Genomic DNA, 20,445 nt, shown 5'->3' on the forward strand with positions numbered 1-20,445 from the left:
GGGGGGCTTGATGCGCCGGGGAGGGGGGTGTCATTGTGCCGGGGGGGGGGGGGGTCATGCTGCACCCTGGGGAGACGGACGTCGCTGCACCCGGGGGGGGGGGGGTGCTCAGCAGCAATCTGCCCCGGGTGGCAGCCGACCTAGGATCGCCACTGTATAGGAGCAATGCATTAGGTATGATGTAATCTCATATGTATTGCAGCCACCCTTGCTTGTTTGTATAAGGTTCATTATTAGTGGCCTATTCTCCTGCAAAGTCCTCCTTCCTTTCTCAGCTGATTCCTTTGTTTACCAACTGTCATTTCCTGATTATTTCTACACTCTTTGTCCTGATGGTTATACTTCTTGAAAATTAAAGCTTTAAGGATAAAGGGCCTTGTTCTATAAAGATTATGCTCCTAAATTTACGCTTCTAAAATGTATGCTCCTAAATTTATGAGCATAATTTATGTTCCTAAATTTAGGCTCCTAAATTATGAGCATACTCTAAGCTCTAAAATAGATTAAGCTCCTAATGTAGCAGCATAAATTTAGGAGAGTAAATTATGCTCATAAATATTTTAGGAGCATAAATTTTAGGAGCGTAAATTTAGGAGCATAACCTTTATAGAATAAAGCCCATTACACTTTGAGGCCTTGACAGGGCAAGTTTATTTTAAATCGACTTGTTGAAGCATTAGAAACAATTGTTCCAGATTTAAAAAAAAACCAAAAAAACATTGATTTAAAGTTTTGAAGCTGGAATTCAGAGAGTGAGTGAGAAGCATTATTTTGAGTGCCTGGAGTGGTCCAATATTTGAGGGTTGGGCTAGTCAGGAATAAAGAATGCCTTGTTTTAAGTTCACAAAATGTTTATTATTTAAAATAATTGAATACAAAACAGAGAAGAACATCCATCATAAAAAAAGATGGAAAATGTAATACAATTCAACACTACAAAACCATACAGTCCAGGGAGTATTTAGACCTACTGCAGAAATTCCCCTTTTCAGGTAAGTACAAATATCTCAGGGCCATCAAGTAATGTTTAATTTATTCTTACTGTACAACACCTTGAGTGAATTCTTTCAAAAAAGTGGTAAATAAATCCTAATAAATAAATTACAGGTAGGGTGCTTTCCTGGTCTAAAGGCGTTTGGAAGAAAGAGCTTACAAGATTAAATGGGAAAATGAATTTTCTGAATCATGGAGACTATTTTTTATTTATTTATTTATTTATGTTAATTTATATACCGTATCTTATTGCATCTGCAAAACAGAACGGTTTACATATATATAAAAAAATTGGTATATACAAATAAACAGACATAGGAATTCCATTCATGACAGGAAAGCACAGCAATCAAGATAAACTACATAATAAATCAATACAAGTTAAAAATCTAATATCCAGTTAAGCTATCCCATTTTTCTTTGTCTTTTTGACCTTATCTCATTATGCTAAGTTCTGTTCTACGTAGCTTATAAAGAGAAAGGTTTTCAGAAGTTTTCGGTAATGGAGATAAGATTTCTCTAATCTGATCTCCTTTGGAAGGCTATTCCAAAGGGAGGGTGACAGGTAGAAAAAAGCCGATCTCCGTGTAGATTCCCATCTAGCCTTAGTAAGAGGGGGAATGACTAACCTGTTATCTGTTAGGGATCTGAGAGTTCGCATAGCGGTGTAGGGGATTGTTAAATTCGACAAGTAGCTAGGGTTTAATGTGTGAAAGGCTTTGTGTGTCAGGACAAGAGCCTTAAACTTTATTCTTGCTTCGACCGGGAGCCAGTGCAGATGATGCAATAAAGGTGTTGCTCGATCATCCCTCCGGGCCCTACAGATCATACGTGCTGCTGTATTTTGAATTCTTTGTAATCGCTTTAAGTTTGCTTGAGTAATCCCAGCATATACAATGTTACAGTAGTCTAAACGTGAAGTAATATATGCCGATGTCAGCGTTTTGAGAGAGTCCTTACTTATTGAATTTCTGACTGACCGAAGCCGTCTCAGATGAAAGAAAGATTTTTTCACTACATCGGATACTTGTTCCTCAAAGGTCAATGCGGAATCAATAATGACCCCGAGATATCTAAAAGACTTAACTGTTGGAATATTCTGACCAAATAGCACAGGTACCACAGAGGGATATGTGCCTTGCCCTACTATCCAAGATGTAGTAGTCTTATCCGGGTTCAGTACCAGCTGATGTGTTGTCAACCAGTCTGCTACTTTATCCAAGCATATTTGAATGGGTGTAAGATCTATGTTCGATGGTCTAACATAATGGATAAGCAAAAAATCATCTGCATATGAGTAAAAACTTATACCCATTGTTTGAATGAGGAGCGCCAGTGGACTGATGAATAGGTTGAACAGTAGTGGAGATAAGACCGAGCCCTGAGGAACTCCACATGATAAGTTGTAGGATGTAGAACAGGATTGCTGCTGAACTACTTTAAATGAACGATTCGTTAGGAAGGATATAAACCATTTCATAGTTGTCCCTGAAATACCAATCTCACTCAATCTATCAATGAGTAAGTTGTGATTGATTAGGTCGAAGGCCGCAGACAAATCTAATGAAACTACCAGGGCAATATAACCGAGTTCTAATTTTGCATGGATTTCACTTAACAGTGAAGTCAGAATAGTCTCTGTACTGTGACCTTTCCTGAAACCCGATTGTCTGGGATGTAACAAATTTTTTGAATCTACATAAGTTTGCAACTGTCTAAATACTACTGTCTCTATAACTTTGGATAGAAAAGGAAGATTAGAGACTGGTCTATAGTTAGAAGGTAATAAGGGATCCAATGAGGCTTTCTTTAGACTAGGTTTTACTAGCGCTTCTTTCAAAATAGTGGGAACTATCCCATCAGAAAGGCTCAACATGACAATTGAGTACATAAACTGCTGGACTTCTAGCGAGTGTGGTTTCCCAGATGAATCCCCACTTTCTCCTCAATCCTTTTTAATATTATTATGACAACTTTTGCTTCAATACATAAACATTTGGGCATATGGTTTTACACTTACACTGATGATAGCTCTGTGATAATTCCTTGTGGCCCTTCATTACCAGATATTTGAATTCTTATTCCAGAATGTTTTACTGTTGTTGAATATTGGGCTGCTTCAGTTCTCCTTAAGTTAAACACGAGAAAGAAGCAATTCATTTTGCTTTGGTTATCCTTCGATCTCTTTAATGAGCATATTAAAATTAGAGAAATGGATGACTCAATCACATATTCTAGGAGTGATCCTAGACTCTCATTTGACCATGAAAGAGCATATTAAAAAGGTATCCCAGGGAGTTTTTTCTAAGCTGAAGCTGATTAGATGTGTTAGGAAATATGTTTCATCTGAACATCTCAATATATTAATCCAAGCTACTGTATTATCCATCTTGGAATACTGCAATCTCTCATATGATGGATATACTGAGAGACCTTTTACAAGTTTACAGTTTCTTCGAATTATAATAGCTAGACTGATTTTAATGCTCATCGTTTTCAACAAGTGACTCCATATTTGATTAAGCTCCACTGGTTACCTATATGAGCACACTGATTTTTATGTGACCCCCACCTCTGGATACAATTGCTCACCCTACGAATACCCTGGGAATACCTCAGGTGAACTCTTGTAGAACTGACAGAGGTGAGGTGCAATTATTTTCACTAACCTCACTTACTTGTTTCTAAAACAAGAAGGGAATTAAATCTAAAGTAAATAATTTAGTTAAGCAGATGTTATACTTTTAAAATTAATTAATTTATTCAACACCTATATTTGGGTTCAGTAGATACTTTGTGAGTTTTGAGACACTCACATTTTACATCACAAGTGTACCAGTTAGAGTGGGAATAAACCTGAGTCCCTTTCTCTACAATTCACCGCATCAACCACTAGGCTACTCTAGGGACCTGCTTGCTGCTGTAAAAGGAATGGCCATCATATCTACAGCTGTCATAGAGCCTGTATATGCTATTACTCTCACCTCTTAGGGAGATAGGAGGGGTCAGTGACCACTGGAGGATTAAGGTGTGTGTGTGTGGGGGGGGGGGGGGGGTCATGCCTTTATCCCTCCAATGGTCATCTGATCAGTTTGGGAACCTTTTCGCACTTAGTTGTTACTGGCACTTGTCATAATTGAAACAGATCTAGCTAAAAACATTTTATTTTTTGTCCTGGATGTTTTTACATGTTCCATTATCACAGAAAAATGTCCAAATCATAAACCCGCCGTAGTCCTGCCCAAAACATGCTTCCAATACACCCCCTTGAGATTTAGAAGAACTGCATAGAAAAACATCTTTAAAATAAGTTTTAAACATAGCAATTTGGACATTTTTGCGAAAAAAAGGCCATCTGCCACTTTGTGCCATTTTTTGTTCATTTTTCTATTTTGAAAATTAACCCCATAATTTTCAGGAACCAACAGGCAAGAAGAGTCTGTATTGTGAAGTGAAAGAGCACTCTGAGTTCAAGGGCTTTTAATACACATTTTAATATGTGTAAAATCATTTAACATTCTTTAATGCCAGATAAAAAATTAATATGGAGAAACAGTAAGAAAAGTTAAAATTTATTCATGCCTGTTAATTTCCTTTCCTTTATTTCGGCTGTACCATACTGAACAAATGTGTTATTATCTCCTCCTACCAGCAATAGAGGTAGAGAAACTAATCTTTTCCAGTGGCATCACTAGTATAACGGGGTTGGTGCTCACTGGAAATCTCCAGTATGCTATAAATAGCATTCATTTATTTTCCTCTATTGGCTTTGTTCTTTTACACCATAGGTTAGATAGACAGATATCCCCAAGAGTCTTGTTAACTTCAATCTTCCGAGGGAGGGTCTCAGGATGGCACAGCCTGACTACAGGAAAGGAAATTAACAGGTATAACTAAATTTCACCTTCCTTAGCATCCGGGCTCTACCATACTGAAAATCTGGGTGGGGGAAGACAAGACCTCCTGAATTATGGCTTTTCTAAAGTCTGAATGGGCTGGGACAGCATATCCAGCTTGTAATGCTTCACAAAGGAAGACTGCAATGATCACATCGCTGCCCGACATATTATCCAAGGAGAACACCCGAGAATCCACACAGGAGATCACCTGTGCTAGAGTCAAATGAGTTCTTAACCTAGGAGGGACTCTCTTGTTCCTCAATGGCTGCCTTGATCCAGCTCAAAATGGAAGCCGTGGATGCCACCTGACCTTTCCAAGGGTCATGGAAGATGATCCAAGATATGAAACTCTTTCATCTCTGCAGACATCCAGCTTGTGAAGCCTCCTGACTGTCAAAACTGACTTCCCATTCACAAAGGTGGGCAGGTTCACATGGCAACCATGTGGATGGACACTGAATCCTTCAGGAATGAGAGAGCTCCCAAGAAAACAGAGCCTGAAACTCCCAAAACTTCATAGTTGATGAAACTGCCATCAGAAAAGTATCTTAAGGTCAAAAAAGCAAACAAGATGCTAGGAATTATTAGAAAAGGGATGTAAAATAAGACCAATAATATTATAATACCTCTATATTGCTTCATGGTGTGACCTCACCTTGAGTATTGCGTTCAATTCTGGTCACCATATCTCAAAAATGATATAGCAGAATTAGAAAAGATTCAAAGAAGAGCAACGAAAATGGTAAAGGGAATGGAACTCCTCCCATATAAGGAAAGGCTAAAAAGAGATTAGGGCTCTTCAGCTTGGAAAAGAGATGGCTGAGGGGGGATATGATTGAGGTCTATAAAATCCTGAGTGGTGTAGAACAGGTAGAAGTGAATAGATTTTTCAGTCTTTCAAAAAGTACAAAGACCAGGGGACACTCAAAAAGAAATGACATGGAAATGCTTTTAAAACAAATAGGAGGGAATAGTTGTTCACTCAAAGAATAGTTAAGCTTTGGAACTCATTGCTGGAGGATGTGGTAACAGAAGTTAGCTAATCTGGGTTTAAAAAAGGTTTGGACAAGTTATTGGAGTAGAGTCAATAGCCTTTAATTGAGATGGACATGGGGAAGGCATTGCTTGCCCCGGGATTGGTGGCATGGAATGTTGCAACTAATTCGGTTTTTACCAGGTACTTGTGACCTGGATTGGCTTCTGTTAGAAGCAGGATGCTGGGCTAGATGGACCATTGGTCAAACACAGTATGTCTATTCTTATGTTCTTATGTTGAAGACTGGCTGCCCCTAATAATCTAGGAGGAGCTTAAAGGTCACATGCCCCGGTAACAATTCCCCCAGCAGGAATTGCCTGTGAAAATCTGCCTAAATGTTTTCTCTGACAGCTATGAGAACTGCCAACAAGGTCAGTCATTCACTTCTCCACAGCGACAAAGGGCTGCTGCTTCCAGGGCCACTGTTTAACTCCTGGTACCTCTCTGCTTGTTGATAAAGGCCACCTCTGTAGCATTATCCACTATCACCCAGACTTCTCTTCCCCCAAATCAGGGGAAAGAACTCCACCAGTGTCATCCCTACCACCTTGGTTTTTCATTGATTAATGGACCAAAGGCCTCGGGGGGGGGGGGGGGGGGGAGGGGGGGGGGACCACCATCCCTGTAAAACCTTACCCAAACAGTGAGCTACCCAGCTGAGAAGTATGCATTGGTGGTGACCACCACCCAATGGGGTTGATCTAGTTAAACCCCTTGAAGGTGACTGTAACTATCCCACCAGTCTAGATTGTCATGCTCTGGAAGGGAGTGGTAGATGGCAGTCAAAGTCCTGCAGACTGGAGCCCACCAAGATAAGAAGGCCACCTGAAGGTGTAACATATGAACATGAGCCCATGGCACCATTCCCAGGATCACTGTCAATGAGCTCAAAAGTTGAAGATAGACCCAAGCCCAGGGATCATTGAGAGTGCATAAACTGTGCTTCTGGACCTACATCTTGTTTTTGTGCTCTTTCAACAGAAGAGCTGTTCTCCATACCATAATAAATCTGACTCCCCAGGTACTTCAGAATCTGGAAAGGAGGCAGGTGACTCTTTGCCCAGTTTACCACCCAACCAAGGTGCTCCACGAGCAGGATAACTTGAAAGTGGCCTTCACAGAATCTTCAAATGAGTCAACCCAGATTAGCTAATTATGCAGGTAATCATGAACCCAAATACCCTGGTGCAATAGGTGAGCCATCACTAAAACCATCACCTTACAGAAGGTGCAAGAAGAAGTCTCAAGACCACATGGTAGGTCCCAAAACTGAAGATGGCATCCCTACACACAAAAGCAGAGATAGCGCTTATGATCCTCCTTGACTGGAATATGGAGATGGCCTCCTGGATATTTTGCAGACTTAAGAACTCACCTGGCTGGACTGAGGCAATCATTGAGTAGAGTGGAAAGGAAGGCTGCGAGCTGCGGTACACTGAATGCGATATCTCAGATCATAGACAATCAACTGAGAGACAATTGTTCTATCAAAGATTTTTTGTATCAAAAATCACTAGACCCATGACGCAGGCCTCTAAGGCCAAAACACGACTCGTGTTGGGTCATTTTTTATTGATTTGAATAAAGACCTTGTTTGAGAAACACCTATTTACTAATAGCATACGTTAATGGCATTAGCATTCGCTAAAAAAACAAAACAGTAACAAACCTTAAATCTAGCCCTTAGTGATGAAAATGAGACTAGGTTCCTACTCTGTTTTTTCCAACCTACCCCCCCCCCCCCCCACCACCACCACCACTTTTTGACAACTAAATGTGGACACTTTTAAGGATAAGTGGAATTTTTCTTTTATGAAGATTCAGGGGCTCTTTTTCAAAATAGAAAAACTTCCAAAAAGTGGCACAAAACGGCAGATGGCCATTTTTTGCAAAAATATCCAAATTGCTATTTTCAAAACCCATTTTAAGATAATTTTCTATACAGTTCATATGCAGTGAGTCCAAATCACAAGTGAGCATGTTAGGGGAGGGATTTTAATGTTCCCAAAACTTGGACGTTTTTCTGCCATATTGGAACAAAGCAAAAAATGTCTGGAGCTAAAAGTTAGACCGTTTGGTCTAGGCCTGTTTCAATCACGACTAAGTCACAAAACAAAATGTCCTTATTGACCAAATGAACACTGGAGGGATTAAGGCATGACCCCCTTACTCTCCCAGTGGCTACTGACCCCCTCTCACCCCCAAAAGATGTGAAAAAAAACAGTATATACCAGCCTCTATGACAGCATCAGATGTTATAGCCAGTACAATTAGAGCAGCAAGCAGGTCCCTGGAGTAGCCAAGTGTTCAGTGCAGTGCACTGTAGAGAAGGGGCCCCAGGCCCATATCCCACTCTAATTGTTACACTTGTGGTGGGAAGTGTGAGTCCTTCAAAACAAACCAAAAACCTACTATACCCACATGTAGGCGATACCTGCAGACAAAAAGGCTATTGCAGTGGTGTATAGTTGGGCCCCCCCATACAATATAAGGGGGTAATGGTGGGATGTGTACCTAGGACCTTTTATGTGATGTTCACTGCAGTGCCACCTAGGGTGCCCCACTGCTTTTCTGGGATATCTGTGTGGCCAGTGTACTAAAAATGCTGCCCCCCCCCCCCCCCCCCACACACACACACACATTCCAATGGTTTGTTTTTATGTGTTTTTCCCTTGGACATTTTTTTCCCAAACATGGTCCAAAAACATAGACGTACTGAGCACAAAAACATCTAGCAAATGGCTATTTTTGAAACAAAAAATTGGACATGTTTCTGGTTTGAAAATGACCATGTTCACTACTGGATTTTTTGATGTTTTCTACAAAACATCCAGTCAATAGAAATAGAATAAAATAAAACATAGAAAAGAAAATAAGATGATACTTTTTTTATTGGATTAATTTAATACATTTTTTTGATTAGCTTTCGAAGGAGCCCTTCTTCCTCAGATCAGAAATAAGCAAATTTTGATTAACAGCATATATAAGTGAAACATCAAAGTATTTCAGTGACAGTCTGAAAGGATGAGGGAGGGATGGGCTAGGTGAGAAACAGAGAAGCTGAGAGAATGGGGGACAGGGAGATATGCAAGGTGATCAGAGGGTGACAAAGCAATGAAATTTCATGGTTTATACTGGGCTAGAAAACTCAGATCTTTGTTAAGTCTTGTCTGGTGGGTGTCAAAATATTTAATCATTTTGACTTCAAAGGTCTTGTGTTCCTGTATTGTTTTAAAGTTTCCTATAAGTATTCTCACTATAAAATCATAAGTACAATGTTCTGGTTTTGTAAAGTACTGTCCCACAGCTGTCCCATGCATATCTCCCTGTTCCCCATCCTTTCAGCCCTCTCTGTTTCTTACCTAGCCTACACCTCCCTCATTCTTTCAGACTGTCACTGAAATACTTTGATGTTTCACTTATATATGCTATTACTTATCAAAATTTGCTTATTTCTGATCTGACGAAGAAGGGCTACCTTCAAAAGCTAATCAAAAAATGTATTAAATTAGTCCAATAAAAAAGGTATCATCTTGCTTTCTTTTCTATGTTTTATTTTATTCTATATCTATTGACTGGCTTTAGAAGTGGACTAACACGGCCACCACATCTCTTTACAAAACATCCAAAATCGGATTTAGACATCATATTGAAAATGCCCCTCCCACGGCACTTAACTCATTTTCTTTTGAATATTATTCCCTTTTATTTCACATTTGCTTTTTTGTGCTTAAATAAACAACTGTATTAAATCTTACTTTTTTTCACTGTGGGTTTTTATTTTTCTTTATGTTTTAGGTTTGATAAGCCTGTTGTCTATACCTCTGACAGGAAATAAGTTGCTTGCTTTCAGCTTTGTTCCCAGGGCTCATTGAGTGAAGTCAATTTTTTCCTGGAAATGTAAATTGAAGTATAGAATTCACTGCTAATTCATGTGCTCTTCTTCTCTTCGCTGTGCCAGTCACAATCATCGAAGAAAGAACATGTTTAACAAACTGTAGCGCTTCTCCAATTATGTCTCTACTTTCTGCAATAACACCCTCATAACTTGTTCTTTGCTACACTTCCTACCTATAGTAACCTTGGAGGTTTCCCAGGAGAACTGATGCATTGTTTTAGAATAGCCTTGTAAAAGAACTACAATATGATAAGCTGGAGAGGAAGAAAGTAGAAGGAGTATGAGAAAGGAGAAAAGCAGAATGAAGGATAGTGACAGAGAAGAGAGGAGCCATGATGGGAAAGGTAAGGAGGTAAATATCAGGGGCAAAAGGAGTATGAGGAAGAAGAGGGAAGGAAGTGACAGAGGAGGGAAAGGGGGACGTGTTTTGGAATGTGAGAGCCACAAAAAAAAAGGATGAAGAGGGAAGGAAGTGACAAAGGAGGGAAAGGAGGAGGTGTTTTGGAATGTGAGAGGCACCAAAAAAGGAAGAGGGAAGGGAGTGACAGAGGAGGGAAAGGGGGATGTGTTTTGGAATGTAAGAGCCACAAAAAAAAAGGTAGAGAGGGACCACAGGGAATGGAAGTATGGGGGGGGGGGGAGTGAAGCCACATGTGATAGCAGAGAACAGTGACATAGCCACAGGTGGGCTTGGGTGGGCCAGGGCCCACCCATTTATGGCTCAGGCCCACCCAACAGTAGCACATGTTTAGTGGTAACTGATGAGAATCTCAAGCTCCGACAGCTGAATATTTTCCCCTGATGGTAACGAAAACGACACCTGTGCATGATCAGTTTTCAGTGCATGCCTGCTGCCAAGGTGGAAAGAAGCGTTTTCTCACCCGCTGAGATAATTTTTTTGGGAGGTGGGGGAGAACACTTGGTGCCCACCCAATTCTTGCCTAGGCCCGCCCAAAATCTGTTGTCTGGCTTCGCCCCTGGCAGAGAAGCAGAAAATATGGAAGGATAGAAGAGCAATATGTAATTCTTGGTAAGGATGGAAGAAGGATAGAGGAGGCACTTGAGGAAGAATGACAAATTGTGTACAAACAGGAATTGGCAAGGCCATAGCAAGGGTAAATCGTCTTTTACAAGTCAGATGATCACCTGGAGTGCCAGACCAGGAGGTGCCAAAGTGAAGGCTACAGTCCTTCTGTTGCTGGAATGTCTCCTCTTATTTTTCTCCTGCTTCCAAACAGTTTACACCTCACATAGAGTGCCGTGAGGTTCAAAAAGCTGTTGCATGAAACACCACAGCAGAAAGAGATGAGGTACCAACACAATGGCATGATGAAAAAGCAGAGAGGAAACAACAGGAAAAACTCGACCTCCCCCCCCCCCCCCATATTGAGCCCATGGTGGTCAATGTTGTGGGTTTTTATCTTTTAAACTAGAGATGCGATGGGCAAAAGAAAAAAATGGATATTCAGCAGCAGTATCGAGATAGTGGCTGCCACTGAATATCCAGATAGAGCAGTGAGCTGGTGACTGTATCCAGATAGCAGTTATATTTAATTGCTATTCATATAGCTTATCTAGATAGCAATAAGGACTGCTTTCCTGCTGTTCTAAGTTATTCAGACAGTAATCTGGGTGGCAGGACTGAACATTGCCTCTAACCGGATAACCCACCAGCTCTTATGCAGGTCCTAGCCGACATTCATCCAGGACCCGCATAAGAGGATATCAAGTCTCCCCACCCACTTTGAACAAGTTCTAATCGCCCACCCCGCCCTCACAACAGATAATGACCCACCCATAGCACATTCTGAGCTCCCACATGGCCCCCCTCCCCAACATGTCAAGAATCCCACACACTTCCCACTATCTGACTATCCCTTGTGAACCAGTGGGTCCTTGGGGCAGGAGAGAAGCTCACTTGCTCCTGACCCTCGCTACTCCGGCTGTAAAGTGGCACCTTTCCTCCTACCGGGATTCTCATGAAATTGTTTTGAATACTGTTTTCAGCAGTATAGTTTGACAAGGTGACAGGAAGGTTTTTCATGTTGATGATTGAGACTTTAGAACAAGATGCTAAGGGGAGAGGTGCTATTTTAGATCCAATTGCAAACATTTAACTTCCTTTCAATATCGGGTGATAATTATAACATTATGCTGAGCTTTGTAGAGCTTGGGTTATGTCATACAGTAAGATAGTAAACTGTGGCACATACTGTAAATTGAGTCTGTCCAGAAGCAATTTGCCTATTTTTTTGTATATACAATATTAACCCCAGCACCCTAACCCCTTTTCTGCTTAGCCTACATCTAACCTTATTTATTTAAGATTTTGCTACCACCTTTTTCAGTAGTAGCTCAAGGTGAGTCACATTCAGGTACACTGGATATTTCTCTGTCCCAGGAGGGCTCACAATCTAAGTTTGTACCTGAGGCAATGGAGGCTTAAGTGACTTGCCCAAGATCACAAGGAGCAATAGTGGGATTTGAACCAGCCACCTCTGGATTTCAAGACTGGTGCTCTAATCACTAGGCCACAACCTTGCAAAGTAGTACAGTTGCCTTTTAAGGTTGTAAATATGGTGCCATTCAGGTTACCATCAGTGTTTTCTGCTGGATGGCAATAATAGTTTGAATTGTTGATATTGAATTGTATTGATTATTTTTTAAATATAAGAATTGATATTTAATGGCACTTAAGTGGACAGTTCTACTGAACACCAGCTCTGACTACCACTGCACTTTCCAGTTAATGCTGAGGCAATCTGGGAGCAGATCCGGGGATGAGCCAGAAGTTACATTGACAGCAGAAATATTCAATGTTGTTGCCTGAATAGGTAATTGCATAAGTTGAACTGCACAAAAGGCAATTCCTAACTTTGCCCAGTTAGCTATGCAGGCACAGCACCAAATATCAGTCATACCTGTGTAATTTCTGGGTGCCTCTGACAACCCAAATATTTTCCGTAAAGGCTGACCAAAACTGCTTTTTTTTTCCATTTTGACCGAAACTTCTTCTGCAACTGTCTAAACACTTTCAGCCAAAACCAAAACTACAGCCGAACCTTTATCACTTGGTTTTGGCCGAAACTGAAAACTAAAGATTGGTTGTGTGAATGTGAACCAACGAGGCCCATTGGGGATTGTCAGAGTTTGCAGTCGACAGCCCTCTGCTAAACCCACGGAAGATTATTACCCTCTAGTCTCAGGCGTTGCAAGCGCAGGTTGACAACTGGGAGAGTCATTTTAACAAGGACTTCGAACAAGTCTGGCACATTTAGGTCAAGAGATTTGTAGTGCAGCAACATGGGCTTCTAAGCTCTCTTTTGCCCGACATTACAGGCTGGATGTGGCTGCCAGGAGGGACGCACATTTTGGAGCGCAAGTGCTGGCGCGTGGTGTGGCTTGTTCCCGCCCTACCTAGGGATTGCTTTGATACATCCCATCTGTAATGGCTGCATCTGCTTGATGACAAGGAAGGGAAAATTAGGTTCTTACCGTGATAATTTTCTTTCCTTTAGTCATAGCAGATGCAGCCATGATCCCTCCCTGTCTGATTGCTATCTGCTCGAAAACTATTTCAGGTTCTGTTCATGTTCCTGGAGATTCCATCCTTGGGAGAAAGTCGGAAAACAGTCTTCAGGATTCTTGTTCAATTAAAGGAGGATGACTTAATTCCCTCCAGTTTCATGTTTTGGAGGATGAGTTTATTCCCTCCGGGAGGATGAGTTTATTCCCTCCAGTTATGTCTCAGTGGAGGATGAGTTTATGCCCTCCGGGAGGATGTTTCATTCCCTCCATTCTGAGTTAATGCCCTTTGTTGTAGGGTCATCGTTCGCTGTGAGGAAAGCTCATGTTATTCCCATTGCGGTTTGCCATACTGCTTTGGAAGCTTCAATTACTGAAGGAGAGGCAGTGGAGCAAGCTGGTATGAGGCACTGAAAAAAGTGTGCTCTCTATCTCCCTCTGCTGGTTGATGGACACAAGTCAATGCAGATGTAGTTAAATATCCTCTGAGACAGGAACTTTATAAGAAATATAAAAACAAATCATGATTAACAGTTTTTTATGCTTACCCAAACTGTGTACAAGTAACAAGAGAAAGTAGCATTGAGAGGTTTCCCATTTTGTATTTAGTTATAAAACTGATTATGGAGAAGCATGATATAGATTCTTACTAAAATAGGGTAAAGGAGTCCAGACACTGGTCTACACTGCAAACATTATACCAGCCTGATGCACAATCCAGAATATATATATATATATATATATATATATTGATGTTACTGAATGCAAGGACTATATGCTTTGAAAACTTACAATCAAGAGCAATACATTTCACAAATTATTTTCTAATATATATACTTAATTTCATTTTAACATTATTTTCCTTCTAACACTATAAGCTGACCAGTACTTGTACTTGAAAGCAATCACTGCAGTTCCTTTCTTATATAATCTAGCTTCTGCATGCCACAAAATAGATTAAAACATTGTATCTTCACCATAACCAACAGAGCCTGGAAATCCAAACAGTATGCAAGCCAGAATATATATAATAATGAAAGACCATATTTTATCTCCAAGCAAAATAGTCTCCGCAAACATGGACCTCAGTTAATGAAAACTAAAAGCCACAATATTTTTACAGTGGCTGACTTTGCACCCCATTTGGAGTGACAGCTGATGTCATATCTCCACAGAGAGGCTACTTCCAGGTTATCATCCCAAATTTACAGACACACATTCTTGCTAAGCTTTTGCATGAAAAGCATTTATTTGGAACATTCTATTTACAATATAAACTACTAAGGAAGATTGCATTACTTGCAATCACATGACACACACACACACACAAATGCAAAGAGTACCCCCCCCCCCCCCCTTTTACCAAGACAGCCTTACAATTCCTGGTGGTCTAGTGGTGTATTCAGGGCAGGAGTGAGCCCCAGTCACTCTTGCCCATGTCAGCTATCCTCTCAAAATGGCTGCTGTGACCTCTTGCGGCAGTCTCGTGAGATTGCCATTAGAGGTCATGGCAGCCACTTTCAGAGCAGAGCCAGCATAGGCAGGAGCAACTGGGGATCACTCCTTTTCTGAATATATCACTAGACCAAGGGAGGCACCTATAGGTGGGCAAGAGAGAGATGCAACTCCTGTTTGGAAGGAAGGAGGATGGAAGGAGGGAGACAAACAGGAACAAAGCACACATTTTCAGCTTCCACCAAAAACATATGGTCAACTTTGGCTGGTGGCAATAGCCTTTCAGCCGAAACCAAAACTATGGCCATAGCCTTGTGGCTGAAAATGAAACCAGGCGGAAAATGATTTTGGGCCACTTTTGGCACCATAACCGAAACCAAAACGAAAATTTGTTCAGCCTCTAATTTGGTATCGGTGCCTATATGGCCCAGCACTGAACATCCAGGTCTCAATTAGACAGCGGCAGGCTCAATATTGACCCAATACAATTAACTAATGTTTTTTATCAGAGCAACCCCGTATTATATTGCATTTATATATATATATATATATATATATATATATATATATATATATATATTCCAAATTAGGAAGAGGATGATTTTTAATCCATTAGCAAATAGTGAAGCACCAGTTTTTAATATTACCAACTTTTAGCATTTTTCTTTTAAACAGTGGTATTAGTGTCCATTTCACCTTCTCAGATAATCAGACAGTTCAACTTTTCTTTATATTTCATGAAAACTTGAAAATGTGCAACTAACCTTTTTATATCTTATGTAGTATCTTCCCTTCAAGTAATTCAATGGAACTGCTGCCAAAGGAGAGCGGAACCCACCACAAATGAAAAATCTATCTCGTCCCCTTGATTTGAGGTCAGAGAGTTGCCATTTCTTGGATTGATTTTGAGGAAAGATAATGCCCCCTCTTCTGAGTCCAAGGTATACCTTACCAGCCAAAAACACAATGCCCCACCTTGCTGATCCATTCTTAGTGATCTGTAACCTGTCGTTAAATGTGTCCATAGCACCTCAAGATTGGTGGGTGGCCGGCATTTGGGCAAGATGGCGTCTGAATAGGACGTGTGTGAAACAGCTCCTCACTCAACTCCCTCTTGCTGTTTTTTTTTTCCTTAAAAAAATACATTTCCATGCCCAAGAGACGGGGCAAACAGAGGGCTTACCCTGCTCCCTCTGCAAGACAGGAATTGGGACCGATGGACCGTTTCACTGTTCCCAGAGTAGAATTGACTGGGCAACAACCCTTGCTGCAGGAGGGATCGATGAGAGGAGAACCAACCTACCTGCCTGAGGGAGAGACCACTCTGAGCCCAGAGGAACGGAGTCCTCCTTCGATGCCGGCAATGCTGGCAGACCAGAGCCCTGGATTGACTAGACCCGATGAGGAGATGTCTGATCTGGGAGCAGGGGCAGACTCTGCTAGCAGAACGCCGAGTGCAGCAGTGCTGGTGGTTACTGCTGAGAATACCGAAGGAGTAGGAGTTGAATCACAGAAGAGCAAGACTGGCTCTGAGAAAGGAGCTCAGGAAGAGGTAACATTGAAATTATTTCCTAAAAAAACGGAGAAAATAACCCTAGAAAAAATTTGGGATGCTTTGGAATGTTTAGAAGATTCTTTAACCCAGAAACTATCTCCAATAGTTAAAGTTACTCAATCAAATCAAGCTAAAATAGTAGACTTGGAAAAACAGTTGGAACAATCTAAAACTTTTGAACAAACAATTATACTTGAAACAAATCAAATTAAAGAGAGCCAAATAACTTTAATAAAAGAAAATGTATACTTACAGAGGAAAATAGAAACTTTAGAAAATTTACAAAGGATGAAAACATTGAGACTTATAAATTTTCCTAAAGTTCCAGCAGTGGCTCCTTTAATAACATTCAAAAGATATCTTTCTGAAGTATTAAAAATTACTGAACAATTGTTTCCACCTGTAGCAAGGATTTATTATTTGGCTCCCTATGTTAAGAAACCAAGTGAGTGTATAATACCATCTATGGAAACCCCATTTGAGGAGCTAAATTTGAATTTATCACAAACAATTGAAGATGAACTATGTGGAGTACAACCTGCTACATTAATTATAGACTTTGTTCTACAGCCGGATTGGGACTGGATCTTGAAAACTTTCTTTAAACATAGACATGAAGTCTTTCTGAATTGCAAAGTCAAAGTATTTCCTGATATTGCTAGACAAACTCAGAAAAGATGTCAGTCTTTTTTGAAACTTCGTGATCGTGTATTGTCACAGGGGGGAATTTTCTGGCTTAATTTTCCTTGCAAATGTGTTGTTAAATTTCAATCAATTAAATATGTTTTCTTTGAGAGTGATCAGTTAGCAAAATTCCTGGACTCCAGACAAGAACCAGCCGTAAACTCTCTTGTGCTTCCTCCATTAGTATCTACTCCGTGATAGGATAAGTGGGAACATGTTCTATTCATTTTTTCCTATGTTAACCAATTTTTGAATTGTGCCTTGCCTATAATTGTGGACTTTAGCAGTAATTATCATTTAATAGATTTTCTTTATAAAATATTTTCTTGTATGGTATGATAATACTCCTTTTCTGTACAAGTGTATCTTGTAAAATTCATTAAAGTTACAAATAAATCAAAAAAAAAAAAAGATTGGTGGGTGGCCAATGTATCGCCGTTTTTAAAAGGGTAAAAGGGGTGATCTTGTAAATTACAGACCAGTAAGCCTGACTTCAGTGCTGGGGAATACAGTGGAAACTATTATAAAGAATAAAATTATGAGACAGAGACAGCATGGGTTCAGCCAAGGGACGTCTTGCCTCACCAATTTGTTTCATTTCTTTGAAGGCATGAATAAACATGTTGATAAAGGTGAGCCAGATGATGTATCTGGATTTTCAGAAAGCTTTTGACAAAGTTCCTCATGAGAGGCTTCTGAAAAAATTAAAAAGTCATGGGATAGAAGGCAATGTCCTTCTATGGATTAGGAATTGGTTTTTGGACAGAAAACAGAGGGTAGGGTTAAACGGCCATTTTTCTCAATGGAACAGTGTGATAGAGTGCTTCAGGGATCTGGGGCCGTTGCTATTTAACATATTTATAAAAGAACTGAAAAACAGAATTAAGAGTGAGGTGATTGAATTTTAAGATGTCACAAAACTATTCAAAGTTATCAAAACCTATGTGGATTGTGAAAAATTGCAGGAAGAACTTAGAAAACTGGAAGGCTGGGCTTCAAAAGGCAGATGAAATTTAATATGGACAAATGTAAAGCTATGTACATTAGAAAGAATAATCTGAATCATAGTGACCCGATGCTATGGTCCACCTTAGGAGTCAGCACTCAAGAAAAAGATCTAGGTGTCATTGTAAACAATATGCTGAAATCTTCTACCAAGAAATTTGATTAAGGAAATTACATTGTAAGGTCTCGATAATGAACTTTGACTAAGCAAGAGTTTCAATATTTGAATGTTGTAGATCCTAAAGTTCCTATTTTTTAACATCTTACCAAAAATTCATAAAACTTTGGACAAACCCCCTGGGGGTCTGATAATGTCAAGTAGAGGATCCTTGTTGGAGCCACTTTCAATGTATGTTGACACACATTTGAGATCTTTGGTCCAATGAGGTTTTTCCTATATATAAAATTCATCAGAATTTCTTAGGAAATTGGAAGGAGCAACAGATGTGGCTTCTATTTCTTTTTTTGGTCATGTTTAATGTTATATCTCTGTATACATCAATCCTTCAATTAGAGGCAGTTCAGGTCATAAAGAAATTATTAGAACAAGCTGCTGATCAAGATAGTTTGATTTATTTATCTTGTGTCACAGAATTAACTGCTTTGACAATGCAAAACAAATTTTTTATATACCATCGACATTATTTCCAACAGACATCAGGTGTAACCATGAAAGCTACCATGACTCCTTTGGTAGCAAATCTTTTTATGCAAAATTTTGAGAATCAGTGGATAAAAAATAATGATTTTTCTCATCAGATCATGATCTGGCTGAGATTAATTGACAATATATTTTTGGCTTGGACTAGCACTGAGAAGGCTCCACAAGATTTTTATGATTGGTTGAGTACTATGACAAGGCAGTAGTAAAGGTGGAAAGAAGAGAAAATGACAGCCAGCATGGTTAAAAAGTGAAGTGAAAGAGGCTATTAAAACCAAAAGATTGTCTTTCAAAAAATGGGAAAAGGACCCAAATGAAAAAAATAAGAAGCAACATAAGCACTGGCAATTCAGATGCAAAACATTAATAAAGAAGGCTAAAAGAGAATATGAAGAGAAACTTGCCATAGAGGCTAAAACTCACAGTAACAACTTTTTCAGGCACATCAGAAGCAGAAAGCCTGTCAGTGGGACTGTTAGATCACGAAGGAGCAAAAAGGTCACTCAGGGATACGAGGCTATAGTGGAGAAACTGAATGAATTCTTTGCTTTGTTTTTTACGGAAGAAGATGTGAGAGATCTGTCTGCACTGGAAATGGTTTTCAAGAGTGATGATGTGGAGGAACGGAAAATTTCAGTGAACCTGGAAGATGCACTGAGTCAAACTGACAAATTAAATAGTAGTAAATCACCTGGACTGGATGGCATACATCAAAGGGTACTCAAAGAACTCAAGCATGAAATTGCTGATCAGCTGTTAGTAATGTGCAAGCTGTCATTAAAATCTTCTGTAGTACATGAAGATTGGAGGGTGGCCAGTGAGATGCTGATTTTTTTTAAGGGTTCCAGGTGATCCGGGAAATTATAGACCGATAAGCCTGACGTCAGAGCCAGGCAAAATAATGGAAACTATTATAAAGAATAAAATTATGGAACACACAGACACATTTTTAGAACAAGCTGCTAGTCAAGATAGTTCGATTTCTTCATCTTTTGTCACAGAATTAAATGGTTGACAATAACTCCCCCTTGTCTCAGCCAAAGTTATCTGGCCTTTCCAGGATACCCCCTCTCCTCCTAGGGTCCTGGCGGGGGTGAAGGTAACCAAAGACCATGTGCTCAAACAAATAAGAACTTTCATAACCTTCAAACTCCACCTCTACTGTCAAGTCAATAACTAGAAACATTTCTCTCTGCAACTTATTCCAAACACACACACCCTGGGCTGGATATCAGAACACCCCCAACTCAGAGCCCTCCCCTCAGAGGCTCTGAAGAGCTTTATCATGATAACCTTAGTAATCCCCATTATAATGGAGGATTACATAAGTGTTGTAGCATTTCAGTGTCATTACTACCTTTGTACTACTTCTCTAACACAGATTTCTTTTTCCAGGTCAAATTGAGAGGTTTTTACATTTTTTTCTCAATGTCTTTTGTGTGCAGTAAGAAATTAGCTCCCTCCTTAGTAGTTCCTTTTAAGTCTTTAAAGAGTTTTGCATCATTAACTTCTCTATACTCATTATTATGTAGATACTCTTCAATTTCTTCTTCCATCAATTTGACAAAATTGACATAATTTAAGTGGTTTCTGTGAAATCTCTACGCTCTAAATCTTGACACTGTCTGGACCTCTGTTTTCAACAGAATCACCATTGTGATCAAAGCATTGTCTATCCTATATAATAATTCTCACTTTCAACGTTCTAATGTGCCTGGGACTGTGGCTCCCTCG

The sequence above is a fragment of the Microcaecilia unicolor genome, chromosome 3, assembly GCF_901765095.1.
Source record: "Microcaecilia unicolor chromosome 3, aMicUni1.1, whole genome shotgun sequence".
Classification (NCBI taxonomy): domain Eukaryota; kingdom Metazoa; phylum Chordata; class Amphibia; order Gymnophiona; family Siphonopidae; genus Microcaecilia; species Microcaecilia unicolor.